The sequence below is a fragment of the Schistocerca cancellata genome, chromosome 2 (assembly GCF_023864275.1).
Source record: "Schistocerca cancellata isolate TAMUIC-IGC-003103 chromosome 2, iqSchCanc2.1, whole genome shotgun sequence".
Classification (NCBI taxonomy): domain Eukaryota; kingdom Metazoa; phylum Arthropoda; class Insecta; order Orthoptera; family Acrididae; genus Schistocerca; species Schistocerca cancellata.
This window is the reverse complement of record NC_064627.1, coordinates 508259088-508281939: the sequence shown is the minus strand read 5'-3', so window position 1 is coordinate 508281939 and position 22852 is coordinate 508259088. Positions and strand designations below refer to the sequence as shown.

The following is a 22852-nucleotide window of genomic DNA, read 5'->3' as shown; positions in this document are numbered from 1 at the left end:
GAATCACGAGGAAAATTTTTGCTCCATTAAATAGCATACAAGCTTGGAACTTAAAAAGCAATTATAATCTCTACCGAAATACAGAAAAAACAAAAGAGACAATCATAAAAACAAGAGGGGTATTTTTTTGAGCATCCCCACAGAAGGAATAATAAAACATATCTTCAAGCATTGCTACAACAAGTAATTAGCAATAAATAGATCTGAGAAGTTATAAAGATTAAAAAATACAAAATATAATAAAAAGAAGCAAAAAAAAATTCACAAGGAATGTGTTAAAATTAAAGAGTCCAATGCAAAAGCAATAAGTGAACACACGTGGTCTGACGATATAGCAGTCAAAGATAAAAGATGAAACAATATTAGAGGATACGAAAAATTCAAATGAGAGGTAACTGAAATATGTGTGTGGCCCTCAGTTGGCCATAATAAAAAAGAAACAGAATTTATATAAAAAAGAAACAGAATTTATATTCTTTCATGTAATGCATTTACCCAGCCAGTGAGTTTTCACTGGAAACTAAACTACAATTTATTTTAACATGGCAATCAGCTCAAAGCAAGCAACACAACTGTCTTTTTACACAAATTCTGATAGTCAAATAACATTTCTAGTTTTTCCTTCACCCTTCACACATTATTCTCTCATTCTAACCTTTCTGCTAACATCAACTCCGCCCTATCAAAATGAAATGACTGTTGCTTTATTCAAATTGATGTTATATGCACACTCACCCAATGTCTCTGCTTTTTTCAATGTTTTAACTCACAGTGGCTCCACTTATCCTAGTAGTACACTGCTGCTTTTCAAAGTATGCAGATTCACTGCAGTGCTAGGGAAGCTATACTCCACTTTTACATATCAGTCATCAAATGACACACATATGAAGCAGTTCAAATAATTTTCACTTTTCTCACTGACTCTCTTGCTCACACATTTTGTATTTGAATCATACAAGTGCAGTAAGCATATCAACAATGCTATTCATCATATTCAAATGGCTAAGATTGCTAATTAAGTAATTGCCTATGTTAAATTTTGTGATCTTGTCCACACAATTCACATTTTAACAAGAAGTCTCAGATTATAAACTGGAAAAAGAAAAATATACTCCCCCCCCCCCCCCCACACACACACACACACACACATTTGCTTGCTAATTCCACCTCAACATACTCTTAGTCATCTATGTAAAATGAATAAAAATGAACCGAGTTAAATTACTCCATTACCTCACATGCAATATATCAGCAGTGACACTTGCTTAAATAATTCCAGCACACCATTACACACACACACACACACACACACACACACACACACACACACACAGTAATAAACTGAATTGTACAGCCTTCAGATCGTCTTTAACTACTGGAAACTTTCTGACATTTAATCTAAGTTGACACAGAGGACTTCTACCAAATGCATGACAATACTGCATATAAATTCTGTCCCTGCAATACGAAACCAGCAATTCACGCTAGATTCAAAGGTCTTCTCAAATATTTGGGCTCAAATCCAAAGTTCAATACTGGATGACATTAGATTTATCACTCTGTGACAACCTCACACTTCCAAATTCCACATACTTTGGAAGATTCATAAACCTAGTCAACCTGTTCATTCAATCATTGCTTTCTCCAAGTTCCCCATTGAATACACATATGAGGGTTGGAACCTTAATAGTGGCAACTATTTATTTACAGCTCGTATAAAATAGACACATGTTTCAAAGTTTTACTGACCTTAAAAGTTGTCACCAACATTGTGTATAACCCTTGCCAACGATGTGGAAGTCGTGGGATACTCTTAGCAGTGCCAGTTGTGTTGACAGTTTGAGCGTCGCGGTCTATTGCCTGATGAATTTGTAGTGGTTATGAAGCAAATGCCGTGAAGTGTTTCCTTCAGTTTAGAAAGCGAGTTGAAGTTACGAGGGCATTAGTCAGGGGAGTGCAGTAGGTGGTATAGCACTTAGAAGCCCCATCAGTCAAACAAATCAGTAACAGCTTGCACTGTACGTGCTTGAGCACTGTCCTGCAAAATGATTGTCAGGTCCTGCAGAAAGTCTCATCACTTCTGCCTCTAAGCTGGTCGCAGATTGTATTCCAAAAATGAACAGCATAGAGACAGAAGTGATGACACTTTCTGCACGACCTGACAATCATTTTGCAGGGCAATGCTCAAGCACATACAGTGCAAGCTGTTAATGATTTGTTTGACTGATGGGGCTGCTAAGTGCTATACCACCTACTGCACTCCCCTGACTTAAGCCCTCGTAACTTCAACTCGCTTTCTAAACTGAAGGAAACACTTCACGGCATTTGCTTCATAACCACTACAAATTCATCAGGCAATAGACCGCGACGCTCAAACTGTCAACACAACTGGCACTGCTAAGAGTATCCTATGACTTCCACATTGCTGGCAACAGGTTACACACAACACTGGTGAGAACTCTGAAGGTCAGTAAAACTTTGAAACATATATCTATTTTATTTGAGCTGTAAATAAATAGTTGCCACTATTAAAGTTCCAACCCTCTTATTTTCAATTTGCGAAACAACTGCTACCCCCTGTATACACGTTTCCATGCTAGTCACTCCCTCTGTTGCATAAAATCAGCACTTGTCCCATTCCCAGCTAACAGATATTTTCTAATTAATAATTAATTATACAACCAATATTCCATGTGTATACAGCTCCTATGTTATTGAGATCTTTGTTTCCCACTGTCTTCAATGAGAGAAGACTCATTTTCTTGCTCTCATCATTTTTATTGCAACTAAAAATTATTTTAATTTTGAGAATAAACTTATAAGCATATCAGCCATGGAGATCAGCATATCTCTCTCTCTTACACAAACCTCTTAAAGTGTAATCACTACATCTACAACTATACTCTGCAAGCCACCTCATGAAGTGTAGCAGAGTGTAATGTGTAATGTGTCATTTCCCCATTTTCCCTTTCCCCGTTGCAAGTGTGAATGGTTGGCAGGAAGGACAATTGCTGGTGCATCTCTGTGTGGACTCTAATCTCTCTAATTTTATCTTCTTTGTCTTTTTGTGAGATATACATGGGAGGAAGCAATGTATTGGCTGACTCTTCTAGAAATGTACACTCTTGGAACTTTATAAATAATTTAGACAGGTTCACTTCTGAAGTACTAATACTCATTCAAGATATCAAAATCCTATCTTCAGGTGTAACAAATTATAGTTTTTGTAATATATAACATGTGATCAGGCCAGTCAGTGCAAGACTTCTAATCACTGCATGTTGGTGAAAACTGTCCACCACCAGGCAGTTGGGTGGTAGGAATGCCAACCACTACTTTAACAGTAAACCACACCATGATGCAGAATGCCTCTCTTGCAGTCTGCCACTGGAGTTGGATGAGAATAACCATGACACTTTCACATGCGAATCTGTACTGAAATGTGTTGCCCTTCTTTGGATTTTTTTCTTACCTTTACCAATCTAACCTGCTATGCATCCCACACTGAGGAGCAATGTTGATTGAACAAGTGTTTTGTCAGCTACTTCCTTAGCTGATGGAATACATTTCCTGGGAATTCTTCCAATGAGTCTCAGTCTGGTATCTGCCTTGGCCGCAGTTAATTTTACTTAGTTGTTCCACTTCTAATCACTCCAGACACATAGTCCTTGACATTTTATGGAGGTTCCTGCATCCAGCGAGTGTTCTGCTATCGTGTAGTCACACAATAAAGGAACTTTCTGTTTATGTATTCACATTTCACTGCCACTCCCTGCTGCAAGCATTGCACGTCTTCTTGCGTCTCGCTACAGTTTTCAAGTGTTATGACTTCTCTGTATAAAACGGCATCGACCGCAAGAAGCTCCATGTAGTTTCTGACACTGTTCATTAGGCGGTACTACAGAACTGTTCTGAATGCCTTATGTAAGTGTAGGAACACAGCAACTATCTGCGTGCTGGTACCTACAAGCTTCTGGGTCTCGTGGACGAACATTGCGAGATGTGTTCCACATGTTTGTCATTTCTGGAACCTATATTGTTTCCTGAATCACACTAGTATCCCATCATGTCCATTGGTCTTTCTTCTATTTGGTGATTTCAGTTATTTGTCTATCCCTTTGTCACTTTTCCTATAGCAGTCATTTTGTCATAGCTTAAATTGAGTACCCTAAGTAGCAACCTATGATCTGATACCTTTTAACGTCATCACTGTTGTGCAGAGTAAATGTTTAATTGTTTGGAACAGTTGAATTATCATTTGCAGTAAAATTTATTTCATTTTTTTCTAAATCACATGCAACTTTTCTTGGTGATAGAATCCATTTACATTTCTGTGCACCAACAAGTAGTACTGTATTTTAACAACAGTAACGTATGTCATCCTTTCCATATAGGGCACATGCATAAAGGGCTGACTTATACTAATAGTTTCAGTTCCACCACACATGTCCTAATCCCAATCAGGTTCCACTGTACTAAGGGAGCCATATTACATATTTGTGTGTCTGCTAATTTTCCTTTTTGCCAGGATAGTAAATGTGTGATAATTTCAGAGTCACAAGAGGTACTGGTTGGTTTCCTCCAACAGACTTTATACTCATTATTTTCATGGATCGATACTCTTCAGTCTCTTAAGTCCATAGAAGTGTGAGATTGCTGGACAATTTTTTGACTTTACCTTTTATGTTCCTGTTAAATCACTTGACATTTATCTTTCAGTGGCAATGCTCACAGTGATGGACATTGGCACTATGCTTGCTGAACTTTGTGTTGCTCTCTATTCTGATTTAGCTTGCAGTTTTTTAGTACTCTCAGCAATTTGCAAGACTGACCAGCTGAGTAGTAGTAATGTGACCAGCTGAATGGTAGTAATGGCATCTGATATCATGCAAATGCATACTTCTAGTGATGTAGCTCTACATTCTAATAGTTTTGAGGTGCAGAAAAAAGCAGAAAGTCCTTTCGTCTTTTATAATAGTAAGGAATAAACTTTCATATGGATGTAGCATACTATTTACAACCTTACTGATACATGAAGATTGATCTGCATGACTGGCCTAAAGACCTTTGTTAGTTGGAAGTTGGGACCAATTAGTGGTTCATGCAGTGCACTGGAAGTTTCTTTAGTTGAAGAATCACAAGCTAGAGAAATAAACATATACCCAATTAGAGCCTTGCATGCTTGTGTAAGCTTCATAATTGAGGGTCATTTTTTTTTTTTTTTTTTTTTTTTTTTTGTTGTGGTTTTAGGGCGCAAAACTTCTATGGTCATTAGCGCCCAGCCCGTGACTTAAGACAGTAAAAAACCGAAATTTAAAACCAGCAGCAATGGGAACAAAGTCAGAAAATTGGAGAAACTAAAAATAGAAGGCTGCTTAAAAATCCACTACAGAAAGGGGGTGATTGTCCCCAAAAAAAAGCTTCAAATGACTGACGTCATTTCACTGTCACTAATAAACTGTAGAACGCGGTCGGCGGAGCGCGTGTCATCTGCTAAAATCGACGATAGATCAGGCGATAGCTGTAGACGGGAGCGTAACGGATTAAAATAGGGGCATTCAATTAAAAGGTGTCTTACCGTCCACAGCTGAGAGCAGTGGGGACAGAGTGGGGGAGGATCGCCGCTTAAAAGATGTCGATGGCTAAAACGACAATGCCCTATCCGGAGTCTAGCTAAAATTACCTCCTCCCGACGACGCGTTCGGGAGGAAGAGGTCCAAGCGCAAGGAAGGGCTTTCACTTCCCGCAATTTATTACAGGGAAGTGCCGACCAATGGGCATGCCATAATTGAGCAACATGGCGACATAAATCGTTCCGAAGATCGGTGAAGGGAAGCGACTGAATAGCTGGCCGAGGACTGAATAGCTGGCCGAGGAAGAGAGACTGCGGCCTTGGCTGCTATATCGGCCGCCTCATTCCCACAGATACCAGCGTGTCCCGGGAGCCAGAGGAACGCCACCGAGACGCCCCTCAGGTGAAGCAAGCGCAGACAGCCCTGAATCCGGTGGACCAGAGGGTGCACAGGGTAAAGAGCTTGGAGACTGAGGAGAGAGCTGAGAGAATCTGAGCAGATAACGTACTGTATCCGCTGATGGCGGCGGATGTAGTGGACAGCCTGGAGAACAGCGTAAAGCTCCGCAGTATAAACCGAACACTGGTCGGGAAGCCGAAAGCGATTTGGGGTGTCGCCAACAATATAGGCACTCCCTACACCTAACGATGTTTTCGAGCCGTCGGTGTAAATAAATGTGGCGTCCGTCATTTCTGCACATAGAGCAGCAAATGCCCGACGATAAACAAGTGTAGGGGTACCATCTTTGGGAAATTGACAAAGGTCACGGAGCAAGCAGATCCGGGGACGGAGCCAAGGCGGTGCTGTACCCCAAGTTGTCAGGAAGGTTTTAGGAAAGCGGAAGGAAAGAGAATGGAGCAGTTGACGGAAGCGGACTCCCGGGGGTAGTAGGGAGGAGGGGCGGCCTGCATACCCTACATCAAAGGAGGCGTCGAAAAAAAGGTCGTGGGCTGGATTAGCAGGCATGGAAGACAGACGGCTAGCATAACGACTCAGGAGGACTGCTCGCCTATTGGACAGCGGAGGTTCAGCAGTCTCAGCATAAAGGCTTTCCACAGGGCTAGTGTAAAAAGCTCCAGACACTAAACGTAATCCACGGTGGTGGATAGAGTCGAGACGCCGAAGAATAGACGGCCGAGCAGAGGAGTAGACTATGCTTCCATAATCCAATTTCGAGCGCACTAAGGCGCGATAGAGGCGGAGAAGGACCACTTGGTCCGCTCCCCAGGAGGTACCATTCAGGACACGGAGGGTGTTAAGCGATCGCAGACAGCGAGCCGAAAGATAGGAAACGTGGGAGGACCAGCATAGTTTTCTGTCAAACATAAGACCCAAGAATTTAGCGACGTCTGAAAACGGAAGGTTGACAGGACCTAGATGTAAGGAGGGCGGAAGAAACTCCGTACGTCGCCAAAAATTGACACAAACGGTCTTACTGGGTGAAAAACGGAAGCCAGTTTCGATGCTCCACGAGTGGAGGCGATCGAGACATCCTTGAAGACGTCGTTCAAGAAGGCTGGTCCGTTGAGAGCTGTAGTAGATCGCAAAATCGTCCACAAAGAGGGAGCCCGAGACATCAGGAGGGAGACAATCCATAATTGGATTTATGGCGATGGCAAACAGTACAACACTCAGCACGGATCCCTGGGGTACCCCGTTTTCTTGGGAGAAAGTACGGGAGAGAGTAGTGTTCACCCGCACCCGAAAAGTGCGCTCTGCCATAAATTCGCGAAGAAAAAGGGGCAGCCGGCCTCGAAAGCCCCAAGAGAACAGTGTGCGGAGGATGCCTGTCCTCCAACAGGTATCGTATGCTCTCTCCAGATCGAAAAATATTGCTACCGTTTGGCGTTGCCGGAGAAAATTGTTCATGATATAAGTGGAGAGAGCGACAAGATGGTCAACTGCAGAACGATGCTTCCGAAATCCGCATTGGGCTGGTGTTAAAAGGCTGCGGGATTCCAGCCACCAAGCTAAACGGTAATTCACCATACGCTCCAAAACCTTACAGACACTACTCGTGAGAGAAATGGGCGATAGCTAGAGGGGAGATGTTTGTCCTTTCCAGGTTTCGGAACGGGAACGACAATAGCTTCCCGCCACCCTCTGGGAAAGGTGCTGCCGGTCCAAATTCGATTATAAAGGCGAAGGAGGTAACGCAGACTATGGGTGGATAAATGCAGCAACATTTGGACATGGATACCATCCGGTCCTGGGGCGGAGGAGCGAGAAGATGAGAGGGCATTTTGGAGTTCCCGCATGGAGAAAACAGTATTGTAGCTTTCGTAATTTTGGGAGGAGAAAGCAAGAGGTCGCACTTCCGCTGCGCGTTTCTTCGGGAGAAACGCTGGCGGGTAATTTGAAGAGCTCGAAATCTCAGCAAAGTGCTGACCCAACGAGTTAGAAATTGCGACGGGGTCCACTAAGGTATCATGCGCGACAGTGAGCCCAGAAACCGGGGAGAAACTAGGCGCGCCTGAGAACCGTCGAAGCCGACTCCAAACTTCCGAGGAGGGAGTGAAGGTGTTAAATGAGCTAATAAAGAATTTCCAGCTTGCCTTCTTGCTATCGCGGATGACGCGACGGCATCGCGCACGGAGCTGCTTATAGCGGATACAGTTGCCCAAAGTAGGATGGTGACGGAAAATGCGAAGAGCACGTCGCCGCTCACGTACTGCGTCACGGCATGCCTCGTTCCACCAAGGAACTGGGGGGCGCCGGGGCAATTCGGAGGTGCGTGGTATTGAACGTTCCGCAGCTGTAAGGATAACGTCGGTAATGTGTGTGACCTCATCGTCGACGCTGGGAAAGCGACGGTCATCGAATGTCGCGAGAGACGAAAAAAGTGTCCAATCGGCTTGGGCAAACTTCCAGCGTCGCGGGCGCATATATGGCAGTTGAGGCTGCAGTCTGAGGACACATGGAAAGTGGTCACTCGAGTGTGTATCATCGAGGGCGAACCATTCGAAGCGCCGAGCTAGCGGAACAGTACCGACCGCAAGGTCCAAATGAGATAAGGTTGTCGTGGAGGCAGACAAAAATGTGGGGACCCCAGTGTTGAGGCAAACTAGATCCGCTTGGTGGAAGACGTCTAGCAATACGGAGCCACGTGGACAAGGGTGTGGAGATCCCCAAAGCGGGTGGTGGGCATTGAAGTCCCCAACCAGCAAATAGGGGGGTGGAAGCTGACCAAGAAGATGAAGGAGATCAGCTCGTGCCATTGGTGTGGACGATGGAATGTATACAGTACAAAGAGAGAACGTGTATCCGGAAAGTGAAAGACGGACGGCGACAGCTTGGAAGGAAGTGTTTAAGGGGATTGGGTGATAATGGAGAGTATCACGGAGAAGAATCATGAGTCCTCCATGGGCTGGAGAGCCTTCAACAGAGGGGAGATCATATCGGACAGACTGAAAATGAGGGAGAACAAAGCGGTCATGGGGACGCAGCTTTGTTTCCTGAAGACAGAAGACGACCGGCGAGTAGGAGCGTAAGAGGACCGACAATTCATCCCGATTGGCTCGAATGCCGCGGATATTCCAGTGGATAATGGACATGGGGTGAAAAGAGAACGGAGGAATGGGACCAAAGTTGCTGTCAACTCAAAGACTGCTCGGAGCTAGCAACCGACAGCATGGAATGGCATTCAGCCGAAGGCAGAAGATCCTGATCCATAAGTTGGTCAGGAGCAGTCTCTGCCACCAGCGATCGGCCGGTTGACCGGCCACCAGCAGTGCGCCTCGGCGACACAGAAGATGGCCGAGGGCGATTTCCGCCAGGTGGTGCTGTAGAGGGGGCACGCCTTGGCGGAGAAGGAGAGGAACTGGGTTTCTTTGTAGCCTTCTTGGAAGAATGTTGTTTAGAGGAAGGAGGAACCGATGGTTGTGAAGCTGCGGTCCGTAAAAACTCTTCACGAGTATGCTCTTTTTTCGAAGACTTGGCGTCCGACTTTTGGGCTCGAGATGTAGCAGAACCCGACGAAGGGTGAGCCATAGAGTGGGCAGGCGAAAGTGGTGAGGTTGAACGAGCAATCTTTGCGCTGGCCGATCTGACGACCGTGGTACTAAAGGTGAGGTCGCAAGTCTGCGTGGCCGCCTCCTTTGTTGGCCGAGGAGAAGCAAGGACAGTGCTGTATTTTCCTGTCTGAGGCACGGTGGGCTTGCGACTGGCGAATAATTTCCGAGCAGCAAAGGTCGACACCTTTTCCTTCACCCTTATTTCCTGGATGAGCTTCTCATCCTTAAAAACGGGGCAATCTCGAGAGGAAGCAGCGTGGTCACCCATACAGTTGATGCAGCGAGGGGATGGAGGTGGACAAGCACCCTCATGGGCATCCGTGCCACACGTAACACATTTGGCTGGATTGGAACAGGACTGGCTGGTGTGATTGAACCGCTGACATCGATAGCAACGCGTAGGGTTTGGGACGTAAGGGCGAACGGAAATTATCTCATAGCCTGCTTTGATTTTCGATGGGAGTTGAACTGTGTCAAATGTCAAGAAGACAGTGCGGGTTGGAATGATGTTCGTGTCGACCCGTTTCATTACTCTATGAACTGCCGTTACGCCCTGGTCAGACAGATAGTGCTGAATTTCTTCGTCAGACAATCCATCGAGGGAGCGTGTATAAACGACTCCACGCGAGGAATTCAAGGTACGGTGCGGTTCCACCCGGACAGGGAAGGTGTGGAGCAGAGAAGTACGCAGCAATTTTTGTGACTGGAGGGCACTGTGTGTTTCTAACAACAGGGTGCCATTCCGTAATCTGGAACAAGACTTTACAGGACCTGCTATTGCGTCGACTCCTTTCTGAATAATGAAAGGGTTGACCGTGGAGAAGTCGTGACCTTCATCAGACCGAGAAACAACAAGGAACTGTGGCAACGATGGAAGAATCGTCTGTGGCTGAGACTCAGTATGCTTACGTTTGTGACTAGACTTAGTGGAAGGTGAGGAAACCATTGCGGAAGAATCCCCCATGATTACCGGCGTCTCCGATGGCGCGCTCCTCCCTTGTGGGGGCCCTCTCTGAGGGCACTCCCGCCTTAGGTGATTGTTCACACCTCAGGTCACACCTCCCGACAAACGGACGGAGGGACCAATCGGCATTTTCGGAAGGTATCAGCTCGGGTAATCACCCCTCCCTGGGCCTGGCCGTTACCAGGGGGTACGTACGTGTCCTACCTGTCTACCCGGGGCGGGGAATTACGCGTTACCCCGTCACCGGCTACGCACGAAGGGCGTGGGTCGGCCTTCGGACACGCACAGGGAGGAAGAAAGAGAAAGGGAAAGGGAAAGGAAGGAAGAGAGGTCTCAAACGCCGCAGCGGAGAAAAGAGAAAGAGAAGAGGTAAGGAAAAGAGAAGGACAAAGGAAGGAAAAAGACAGAGAAGGACAAAGGAAGGAAGAAGACATAAAAGCAAGGAAGGCAAGAAATGCAGTACATTTACGAGCGTCCGTCTCCGGACGTAGGCACAAACCATACTCCCAGATGGGGAGAAAGAAGGAAAGAGCCAGAGGTGAGGAGAGGAGGGGCGAAGATAGGGATGGGGAAGGATGCGGAATGGGAAGGTATGCAGCCCGGAAAGGAAGGAAGGCCACATTAGCTCGGGGTCCCGTGCTCGCTACGCACGTATCCACAAAAGAGTTGTGGACCCCCTGGGGGGAATTGAGGGTCATGGCAGGTACATCAATAGTTGCTCAATAACAACTGTTTCGCCTCAAAAACCATCTGTGCTATCGACACACAGGTTTTTGGCATGAACAGAATTTACAGCAGAGTGCTGGTAGGGCTGACTAGCCCCCAGCTCAGGAATAACAGCATCCAGCTCAGGAATATGAGGATCCCAAACAGGTACTCCAGCCGACAAAAGGTCAAGTTCCCTGATGTGATTCCTGTTTCTCCCCTCCCCCCCCCCCCCCTCTCTCTCTCTCTCTCTCTCAAATTACTTACTCCCAGGCAATTGCTCCAGCATTTGTTGTATTAACTGCATATCAACAGACTTAGGGTATCAAATAGAAATAATACAAAAACACAAAGACAAAAAACTGGGTCAGAAACCCAACTGGAAGAGGCAGACGTCTAGATGCCACTCATCAATGTAAGTGGGAATCTGACAAGACTCTTCACCAGGGAGTAACCTACATAGGCTAACAACTTTTCAAAGACCCAACAGACCAGTCCACTCCTCCCAAAGGAAAACATGTCCCCCGTAACTTGAGTCCATCAGACAAACCGAAAAACATGAAGTCGTATCGGCTGTAACAAATTTACTTCTACAAATGCTTGTGGTCCATGTGACATCCAAACTGAATGCTCAAGGATCTCACAGATCAATCATTAGTATATCTTACATCATTAATATCATTCTGTAACATTACACAAAACTTTCCCATCTTTTGGAAGGTAGCCAAGGTCCTCATTATTATAAACCAAGGGAACATACCCCTACATATCACAGAATTATAGACCTATCTGCCTGCTGAACTCCCTCAACAACATTACCGAGAAAGTAACCCCAAAAAACTCACCAAGCACTGTGAACAAAGATGCACTGAGGACAGACTAATTTGAATTCTGGAACAGCCTGTCCACAACTGCAAAAAAAAGCTACTGAATACTTTAGAAGGCCTTCAACCATTTTTGGCATAATGGCTCCTCCCACAAATTTAATGTCTCATTTACTTACACCCTACTAACAGCACTTGTAACAATGATACTCAGGGGAAACAAACAACACTACTTGGTACACAGATGGAGGTATGTGAAGGAAGTATCCTGGGATCCCCCTAATGCTTACCTCTACATCACGGACCTTCGAACGAAACACAGAACTACAGCACCCAACAAAACCTGATGATATAGCTATCCTATCATACAACTACACATTGTCAAGTGTCAATGCATAACAACAGCCAGCACTCAGAATTAACAACTCTTAGTTGGAGAAATGGTGAGTTAAATCAACCGTTAACAAGTGCCATGCTGTTCTGCCTATAGAGCACACCACACTCACAAACACTAAACCCATCACACTTTTAACTCTACCCAATGATCAATAGACAAAGCACACTGATAGGAAGATAGCAAGGTAGGCCTATATCCATGTGGCTCATAGTACTGCTGATGACACAGCACAAATTTGCAGATAGGTAGCACCAACACATTTGCACTACCTAAAGGCTTACACACTATCAGAGATCTCTCCCCCCCCCCCCCCCCCACAAAAAAAAGAAAAAAAAAAGAAATCAACTGCTGGTTGTCCATCAGCCCGTTCATAGCCTTACTTGTATTTCAGTGCTGCTCAATGTTATTTTTTAGGAAATAACTTTAAAACTCAGGGAACTGATTATAACAACAAAAATCACACACAGACAAACGCGCACACATCGTGTGTGTGTGTGTGTGTGTGTGTGTGTGTGTGTGTGTGTGTGTGTGTGTGTGGGGGGGGGGGGGGGGGGGGAGTAGTCAGTTACAAAGGCAAGTGGCGAGAGAAGAGTATGAAGCACAGAAGCGAGGAAACTGTGTTGAAACTGTAGTATAGAGGAAGAAGTGGGAAGGAGTGCGACTAACTGAGAAGCTTCATTTTTAATAAGGTACAGAAATGAACTGTTTTGCAATAAATCTGTACTTAAAATGAGTAATATATATATATATATATATATATATATATATATATATATATATATATATATATATATAACTCAGCAATATGCTGCATGTAACATGCATACGGACAACGTGCACTTCTTAGTTGAAATATGTTTATGTATATAATATATACCAAAATTCTGGTCAGACTTATTTGTGGGATAATACACAGCTTTTAAATGTATCTTGTAAATTTAGTGATCTATAAAGAAACGTTTTAGGTATAGACAGAATAAACGTTGGTATCCGACACACAACTGTCACGGTTTTTAATCGAGAAACGAAATGCGGGAGGCAATGTTTCCGATTCCCTCCGCCACACACAGTCAGGTGGCTTGCGGAGTATGGATGTAGATGTAGATTCAATTAAATATTTGTGAAAAACGAGTTTCCTGGAAGCAGAACGTTTTAGAAATATATATTTACACAATTCCCCCTATAGGCCGACCGTAATTGGTTTAACTCTTCTTAAGCCCGATGAAAGAGAAAGAGATGTTGAAAAGGAAAGCAGCTATTGCCGACCGCCGCCTCTAACTTGCCGACCTTCCACTTGGTGGCCCCCGGTAAAAGTAAAATCAAAACCAAAGGAGGCATAAAGGAGCCACATGGAAGAATGAAGAGCGATACGAAAAGAATTTAGCAGAGCTAAACTGAACACTGTTTGGCATATATGCACGCTTGCCCTAATAGACTCAAGTGAACTGAAATCTTAAATTTTTGTATGAAAATGTTTAATTCGCATCGATTGCTGCTAGTAATACTGTACAGTTTTTAAGATTACCAAATTGCACCTAAGTAAGTGACGAAACATTGCAAGAATTATGCCCAGGCTATCAGAATAAAAAAAAAGTATATACCAGTCTTTTATATTTCTGAAAAAATTTTGTTTGTAATATACTTACATGTTGTTCTGTAATTCACAAAATGAAGAGTCATTCTTTTTCAGTTGCTGCATCTTCATTGGTCTATATTCGATTTCAAAATATCACGATAATGACAAGAAACGTTAAATCTAAGTGTAGTAATTAAGTTACGTATTTAGTATAAGCCAAGTGTCCCGGGTTTTCCTATTTGAAATCTGGTCAACCTACATGTTGTCTTGGCGACGTATCTTAAATATGAAGGAAATGAAGCTGAGGATGAAAATATATCTACGACCACGCTACCAATTTGTTACCGCAACTTTTCTTTCCTATGCACTAAGTCAGAACAAACTGTCATATTACAACCCATGTAACCTAGTCCGTACTAGTCTGGTCATCGCAAATAAGTTTTTCTTTGGGGGAGGGCGGGAAGGCCCTATCAAACTCTACACTAAATTCAAAAATTATCTCGGATGTTTGAAGTAATCGCAGTGAAAAACAATCTCTACAAAACCCCATGTACATAAAATCGACGGCACACTGAACTGCTTCCTCTACTCAACGTTAAAGATAACTATTTACACATTCTGTTTACTGAGGTTAAGAATATTTCACTTCATTTGGAACAAGTATTTCACCGTGAACTTATTTTCAGAAGTCACGACAGTTGCGTTAGTATGCAGGCTGCAGTCCCTTTAGAAACAAACGAAACCTTACTAAGTCATCACAGTATGACAATACACGCCGCAAATCACTCGAACTAACACATCCATTACTTTACCTGAGAATGAGGCTCATACTGGCCTTCCCAAAGATACTGCCCTAGGAAACTTTCTAATAAATTTATATTGGACATGTTTTCCTTCATTCCTTCGGCCGAATACTGCACACTTACGGCCGATTTCTTCTTGAGGAGCAAATTATTACACCAATAATTTTGACAGGTCGTTAAATGTTGTCTTAAAATGTTTTCATTTTGAACTTTCAAATGTTTACGAGTAAAAAACAAAATCAGACAAAGAGAACATAACAGAACACTAACTGACGAAATGCGCTTGCTACGCGTTTGATATTCCACTAGCACACACTATACTACACATTCCTTCCAACCCATCTGTCATATCTCGTAGATTTATTTGAAAGTGAAATTCTATAAAGGCAAGTTTAGCGAAAAGGGAGAAAAGTGCAGAACAGCGAAAGAACTGCATACAAAGCAAGTAACTGTCCATCAGCTTAACGCTAATCTCCATCACGTTTAGATATCACCAGGGAAAAGCGTATAACCAATGAGGAAACAGAAATAGTAAAGAATTAAAACTGTCTTTTCATTTACGGAGGTTCAGAAATTTCAACTTCATAGTTCAAATTATGAATTAATTATTTTAAAATACATATACCTAACTCGCGCTGTACGGACACAGCCACGCCTCCATTACGTCATTAGCAATCCAGCTTTTTGTAATTCGTTCATGAAGGTGAATTCGTTCCAACTGCTTCGCTTTCTCTGGGCAATATCTGCTCAAAATGTTTATTTCTGACTCGTGACATAATTATGACAAACGACGGTGCGTGTGTTGTAGGTAACTCTTTAGTAGCGTATATTTAGTGATAATTACTTTTTGCTTTTCTAACGTGCATCAGAGGAAAAACAATATGTGATTCGCGAAAATATTATCGGAACCGAAGGTATTCAATTAAGGCAAGTAAATCTGAAATCTTCTGCGCCAACGGTCTCTAAAAATGTGTCTTTTCAAACATGAATAGCCAATAGAAACAACGTTTACTTCCAAATTGTAGTGCTAAGTACCAGCTCGGACTGTAATATCTTATTCAATTAGTCCGAACGTTGTTCACGATTATTCTCTGGAGCACTTGGAGAAACTTTTAAAATCATCTTACTACTGTCATCAGACATGAAAGCTACACGATATAAAATATGTCCATGGGAAGAATAATATCAACACGCATCAGAGGAAAGCATTAGGTCAAATACAGCCAAACATTCCCTCGAAGCCCTGGTTCCCAACAATTAAGCCAAATAAACAAAAGTTATAAGTTCCATAATTCGCACGAGACTTTATCATGGAAATTTCCTACCCATCTTCACCGAATGTACGTTAGAAATTGTGAACGTGATGGAATATCAATCAGAATGTAAACAAGGGAATCCATTCATACAACTAATCCAATCTTCAATCGTTACCAACTACTACAGCAACTCTCCTTTATCAAAACATTACCTTAGTTTTAAAACCATTTATTAAATTCTTTCACAAATACAACCTTAATCCGTAAAATTCCGAAACACTAAGACAAGGCCGTATGGTCTTTAGGCCAAAATCACAAACATAAAAAATAGGTGAAATTCGTGTGTTTGCGATTTCAACCATGCCAGTGCACGAAGAAGGCTATAAATGTAGAAGTCAAGGCAAAGGGTTACAATATAATGTCCAGTAGAAGCCGGCGTCCTGAAGGATGGCGCACCATGTCATACTAGGCAATCGAGGGGCAAGGAATTTGATATTGTTCATTTCTTCATCTCGGCCTTCACACGAAGTGTTTCACATAAAGTAAGGGAAATCTCTATTCCGATGGGAATATAAACGCCATTCCTCACTCATCAGTCTGCTATCACTACAATGCGCCCACAAGAAATTTGCTCATCAGATTAAAGCGACCACACACGCAAGTGCAAACTTGACAAGCATACATGATCAAGCGTTTTGCGTAAGCACACATGGGGCACCATTTAATAATAATAATAATAATACACACACACACACACACACACACACACACACACACACACACACACACACACACACACACACACACACATTATGACCATTGCCCACTGCGACGTCACAATGCCGCTTGGTGGAGTTGCGGGCACGAGACGGGGTAACTACAATATTTAAGAGCGACTCTGACAAGGCAGATTATTCTTACGCAGAGCCTGTGAACAAGTATCTCGAAAACGGCGAGGCTCGTCGAATGTTCACGCGCTACTGCCTTGAGCATCTACGAAAATAGAGGTAGGACAGTGAAACTACCACTAAATGGTTGGACGTCCACGACTCTTCACAGATAGTGTGGTTGGGGCTTATCTGCTCTGTAAAGTATGATAGACGGTGATCTGTGCCATCTCTGCCGAAAGACTAAACACAAGGGTTTCGGAGCACACCGTTCATCGTACATGATTGAACATAAGTGGGCTCCACAACAGCCCACGCCTACGTGTTCACACGCTGACCCAACGCCATCGCCAACTACGGTTGCAGTGGGGACGGGGCCGTCGGTACTCGACCGCCGATCAATGAAAACATGTCAACTCTTCGGGTGAATCACATTTTTGCTACACTATGTCGATGGTCCTCTCCACAAACGCTATCACCGAGGTGAACGGCGGACTGAAACGTGCGCTCCACGGACGCAGGCTGCTGGGAGCAGTATTACGCTATGGGAACATTCTCCTGCGTTTGCATGGGACCTGCGGTAGTAATCGGAGACACGTTGAAAGCTGCGAACCACCTGCACCCCTTCATGCTTGATGTCTTCCCCGACAGTTATGTCATCTTTCAGCAGTATAACTGTCCGTGTCCCTGAGCCAGAACCGTGCTACAGTCGTCTGTGGAGTACTAAAGTGAACTCACGTTGGTCTCGGCTACCAAAATCGCCTGATGTAAATCCTATGGAGCTCCATGACCACACACACAAATCAGCGGTCCTTTATTTATGAGAATTACATGAGCTGTGCTTAGACATCTAATGCCACATACCTCCACCACAAACTTACCAACAAACTGTCGGATCCCTTATATGCAGGATCAGTGATGTATTTCGTTCCAAAGACAGAAAATAACTTAAGCAGGTGGTCACAATGTTTCAGCTGATCAGCGGACACACATATTATAAAAATGAATGCACGTACATACATACATACGTATGTCTTATGTATTTCTGTTCCCCATCTCTTCCTAAACCACTTGACCGAGTTCACCCAAACTTGGTACACGTTTCACTTACTGTATGCAAATAAACGCTGTGGGGATGATGATCACCTACCTATCAAAGGTCAAAGAAGTGGGGTTGATGGTGGTGAAAAAGCAGTGTAACCCATGACGCACAAATATTCAAATTTTAGTCTGCCAGTATTCGATAATGAGAGCACTTGGTGACTTCCAACAAGCTTTAAACATAGTATGGAACTTTTACCCCTTTTCCTCGTTGACAACCATCACAAAATGATGAAAAACAGATAGTTTATCACTTGCTACATTTTCACTGTTCACGCAGAAAAACTACCGCATGAAGCATGACATTTTAATTTATTACTTCTTTACTACTAACTGTATCCGCAACACGTTTTACAGACAGTATTCACATATACCACTGAATGTACCAGGACAATTGTATCATTCCACGACATACATTTCCGGAGATGTAATGTCAAATACTGAGTCGAGTGAAAAACTGCCGCATTGTGCACATTTTGCAGATAGTATCTGCACCTACCACTAGATGTACCTGCAAAATTACATCACCGTGCGACGCAGTTCTGAAGATACAATGTCATAAGCATTGAGCTGCATGAAAAAGAAACTGGAGGTAGGCATTCGCTAGATGTACAGGTGAAATCTGTGTATATATACAGGTGAAATGTGTTAAACATTTATGAAATGTATTTGACATTTGCGTAGGAGCGCAAAACCAAGCGTAAATAGATCACCCCAAAATCCTTGGCCCGATTTCACCCAAATTTAGTAGATATATTAGTTAAGATCTGGAAAGAAATAGTGCGGCAGCAAGAACCACCAGCCTTCTATTTGGGTGAGGATGCTAATGTGGAGAGGGGAGGAGGAGATGGAAAGACACAGAAGGGGAGGAGAAGATGGACACAGAGTGAGGTGGGGGAAATGGACAGAGAGGGGATAGAGGAAGGTGGACAAGAGACAAGAGGAGAAAGAGATGGGCAAGAGACAGGGAGTAGGGGGAAGAGTTATGTGCAGAGACATGGATGGGGGGGGCAGAGGGGGGGGAGAGAGAGGGGGGAGGGAGAGAGAGAGAGAGAGAGCGAGAGAGAGAGAGCGAGAGAGAGAGAGAGAGAGAAAGAGGCGCGGAGGCAGAGAGAGAGAGAGAGAGAGAGAGAGAGAGAGAGAGAGAGAGGCAGAGCGGGCGGGGACAGACAGAGAGAGAGAGAGAGAGAGAGAGAGAGAGAGAGAGAGAGAGAGGCAGAGACGGGCAGGGGGAATTTCAGGGAGAGCATTAGAAAACGATTGACAAGAACGGGGAATACATTAGAAGAAGAATGGGTAGCTTTGAGAGATGAAACAGTGAAGGCAGCAAAGGATTAAGTAGGTAAAAAGACGAGAGCTAATAGAAATCCTTGGGTAACAGAAGAGTTACTGAATGTAATTGATGAAAGGAGAAAATATAAAAATTCAGTAAATGAAGCAGGCAAAAACGAATATAAACGTCTCAAAAGTGAGACTGACAGGAAGTGCAAAATGGCTAAGCAGGGATGGTTTGGGGACATGTGTAAATATGTAGAAGCACTTATCACTGCAGCTACGACAGATACTGCGTACAGGAAAATTGAAGACACCTTTGGAGAAAAGAGAAACACCTGTGTGAATATGAAGAGCTCAGATGGAAAACCAGTCCTAAGCAAAGAAGGGAAGGCAGAAAGGTGGAAGTAGTATATAGAGGGTCATAGAAAGGGCGATGTAACTGAGGGCAATATTATGGAAGTGGCAGAGGACGTAGATGAGGTGGCAGGTATGATACAGCGTGAAGAATTTGACAGAGCACTGCTAGACCTAACTCAAAACCCTGGGAGTAGACAACATTCCATTAGAACTATGGATAGCCTTGGGAGAGCCAGCCAGACAAAACTCTTCCATCTGGTGTGCAAGGTATACAAGACAGGAGAAATACTCTCAGACTTCAAGAAGAATATAACAATTTCAATCACAAAGAAAGCAGGTGCTGACAGGTGTGAAAATTACCAACCTATCAGTTTAATAATCCACGGCTGCAAAATACTGACATGAATTCTTTACCAACGAATGGAGAAAATGGTAGAAGACGACCTCGGGGAGAATCAGTTTGGATTCCGTAGAAATGTAAAAACTCGCGAGGAAGTACTGACCCTACGACTTATCTTAGAAGACAGGCAAAGGAAAGATAAACCTACATTTATAACATCTGTAGACTTAGAGAAAGCTTTTGACAATTTTGACTGGAATACTCTTTCAAATTCCGAAAGTGGCAGGGGTAAAATACAGGGAGCGAACGGCTGTTTACAATCTGTACAGAAAGCAGATGGTAGTTATAAGATTTGAGGAGCACGAAAGAGAGGCAATAGTTGAAAAGGGAGGAGGACAGGATTGTAGCCTATCTTCAATGTTATTCAATTCGTATATTGAGCAAGCAGTGAAGGAGACAAAAGAAAAATTCCGAGTAGAAATTAAAATCTATGGGGAAGAAATAATAACTTTGAGGTTTGCCGATGACACTGTAATTCTGTCAGAGACAACAAAGTACCTGGAAAAGCAGCTGAATGGAATGGACAGTGTCTTGAAAGGAGGATATAAGATGAACAACAACAAAATGAAAATGAGGATAATGGAATGTAGTCGAATTAAGTCAGGTGATGCCGAGGGAATTCAATTAGCAAATGAGACACTTAAAGTAGTAAAGGAGTTTTGCCACTTGGGGGAGCAAAATAACTAATGATAGTCGAAGCAGACAGGATATAAAATGTAGATTGGTCATGGCAAGGAAAGAGTTTCTGAAGAAGAGAAATTTGTTAACATCGAGTACAGATTTAAGCATCAGGAAGTCTTTTCTGGGAGTATTTGCATGGAGTGTAGCGATGTATAGAAGTGAAACATGGACGATAACTAGTTTAGACAAGAAGAGAATAAAAGCTTTTGAAGAAGCTCCAGAAGAATGCTGAATATTAAATGGGTAGATCATATAACTAATTAAGAGGTAGTGAATACAATTGGGGTGAAGAAAAACTTTCGTCACTAGAAGAAGGGATCAGTTGGTAGGATACGTTCTGAGATATCAGGGGATCACCAATTTTATTACTGGAGGGAAGCGTGGAGGCTAAAAATTGTAGAGGAAGACCAAGAGATGAATACGCTAGGCAGATTCAGGAGGAAGTAGGTTACAGTAGTTACTTGGTGGTGATGAGGCTTGCACAGGATAGTGCAGCATGGAGAACTGCATCAAACAAGTCTCTGGACTGAATACCACACCAACAAACAGTCGCCTTGTGTAAACTCAATTTTACTTGGCATGATGTTCCAAACGTTCCGCCATAATCAAATAGCGTATCGCGCAGCGCGCTAACTTGCGAGACAGGGATGTGAGCCACATCCGCTCGGCAAATTAACGACCGTAGGCTGGTGCACTGGCCGGCCTGAGACTGGTTTTTAAGCATTTTCTCACGCTCGTTTCGAGTAAACTTTCCGAGCAAATTGTGATCGATTTGCATCATGACGCTCGCCATACTGTAGCTCCGTAGACTGCATCACAACTGACATCTGTTTGGACAAGTCTGCACATTGTCGGTGCACAGTATCAAGCGTATGTACATTGGAATGCTTGCGAAACCTTGCACGACCGGATGTCAAAGTAGCTTGAAACGTGCCACTATCAGTGCAAAATTACCTGACAGTCATGCGAGCTTGTACAAGGTGACCAATCATTCAAGCTGGTCAATCTTGCAGTAAGTTGTGACGCAACCTTATGAGACAGAATAGCTACAAGCTCGCAGCAGCGCTACAGTAATAACGCGCACCAGTAATATATATATATAGGCAGCAGTGCCTGGTTCAGACCAGGAAGGGTGCGAGTTGTTTGATTACAACGGTCGTGGTGTTTCTCAAAGCAAGCGTTCCCTCATAGTTTCGCTTTTCAGCTAATCACTGCTGTTCGATCTATTGTAAGTAATGGAAAAGGAAAAATATTCTGAATGCGAATCAGCTGCGCTTGCATTCAAATAGCACAAAAATTACTTGAAAGAAAGGAGTGTCTGTAGTATTTGTTATGGGTTGCCGAGAGAGTTCTCAAGAGGCACTTTCGCATTATGAACATGTGGCAATTTGGTGTTAACATCCTTTTTATAGTTTTTTGGCTGGATTGACGCCGTTCGCCACAATTTCCTCTCCCGTACCAATTTCTCCACCTCACAGTAGCAATTATGGCCAAAGGCCTCAATTATTTGCTGTTTACATTCAAATCTGTCTTCCTTTCAATTATTTTTGCTCTCTAAGGCTCCCACTACTCTTATGGACGGAATTTCTGATGTCTTAACACACGTCTAATCAGCGTATTCCTTTTTTGATTAGGATTTCTGCATATGCCTTTCCTCGTCGATTCTACAGAGACCCTCATTTGTTACTTACATTTTTACTTACCTTCATATTAACCTTCAAGTCATTTTATGAACTGACATAACAAATGATGGAATCAAAAGCTAAAGCAAAGTTCACTCGCATATGGGAATTCAGGGCGTACCTCTAATACTGTACAACACTTATTTTACTACTATTGTATCAGTTTATCCATTGGCAAGTATTGCACACAAAATCGCGTGTTGAAAAACAGGTCATTCTTAGCAATGAAAAATGTAGGATCCTGGCCTCTTAACTGCAGTTTCTTCGATCAATTATGTATAAGAGGAGACAAAGTATGTATTAAAGATATGCAGCAGTGATCTCTATAAACAGAGATCACAGATACATATGCACTGCT

The 22852-nt window shown here is 43.3% G+C and overlaps 1 protein-coding gene across 1 annotated transcript in view; it reads right to left on the bottom strand.

Moving 5' to 3' along the window:
• Positions 1 to 22852, bottom strand: part of LOC126162055 (cullin-3) — a 264745-nt gene that overhangs the window by 158676 nt on the left and 83217 nt on the right. The gene's annotated exons all lie outside the window — the stretch shown is intronic.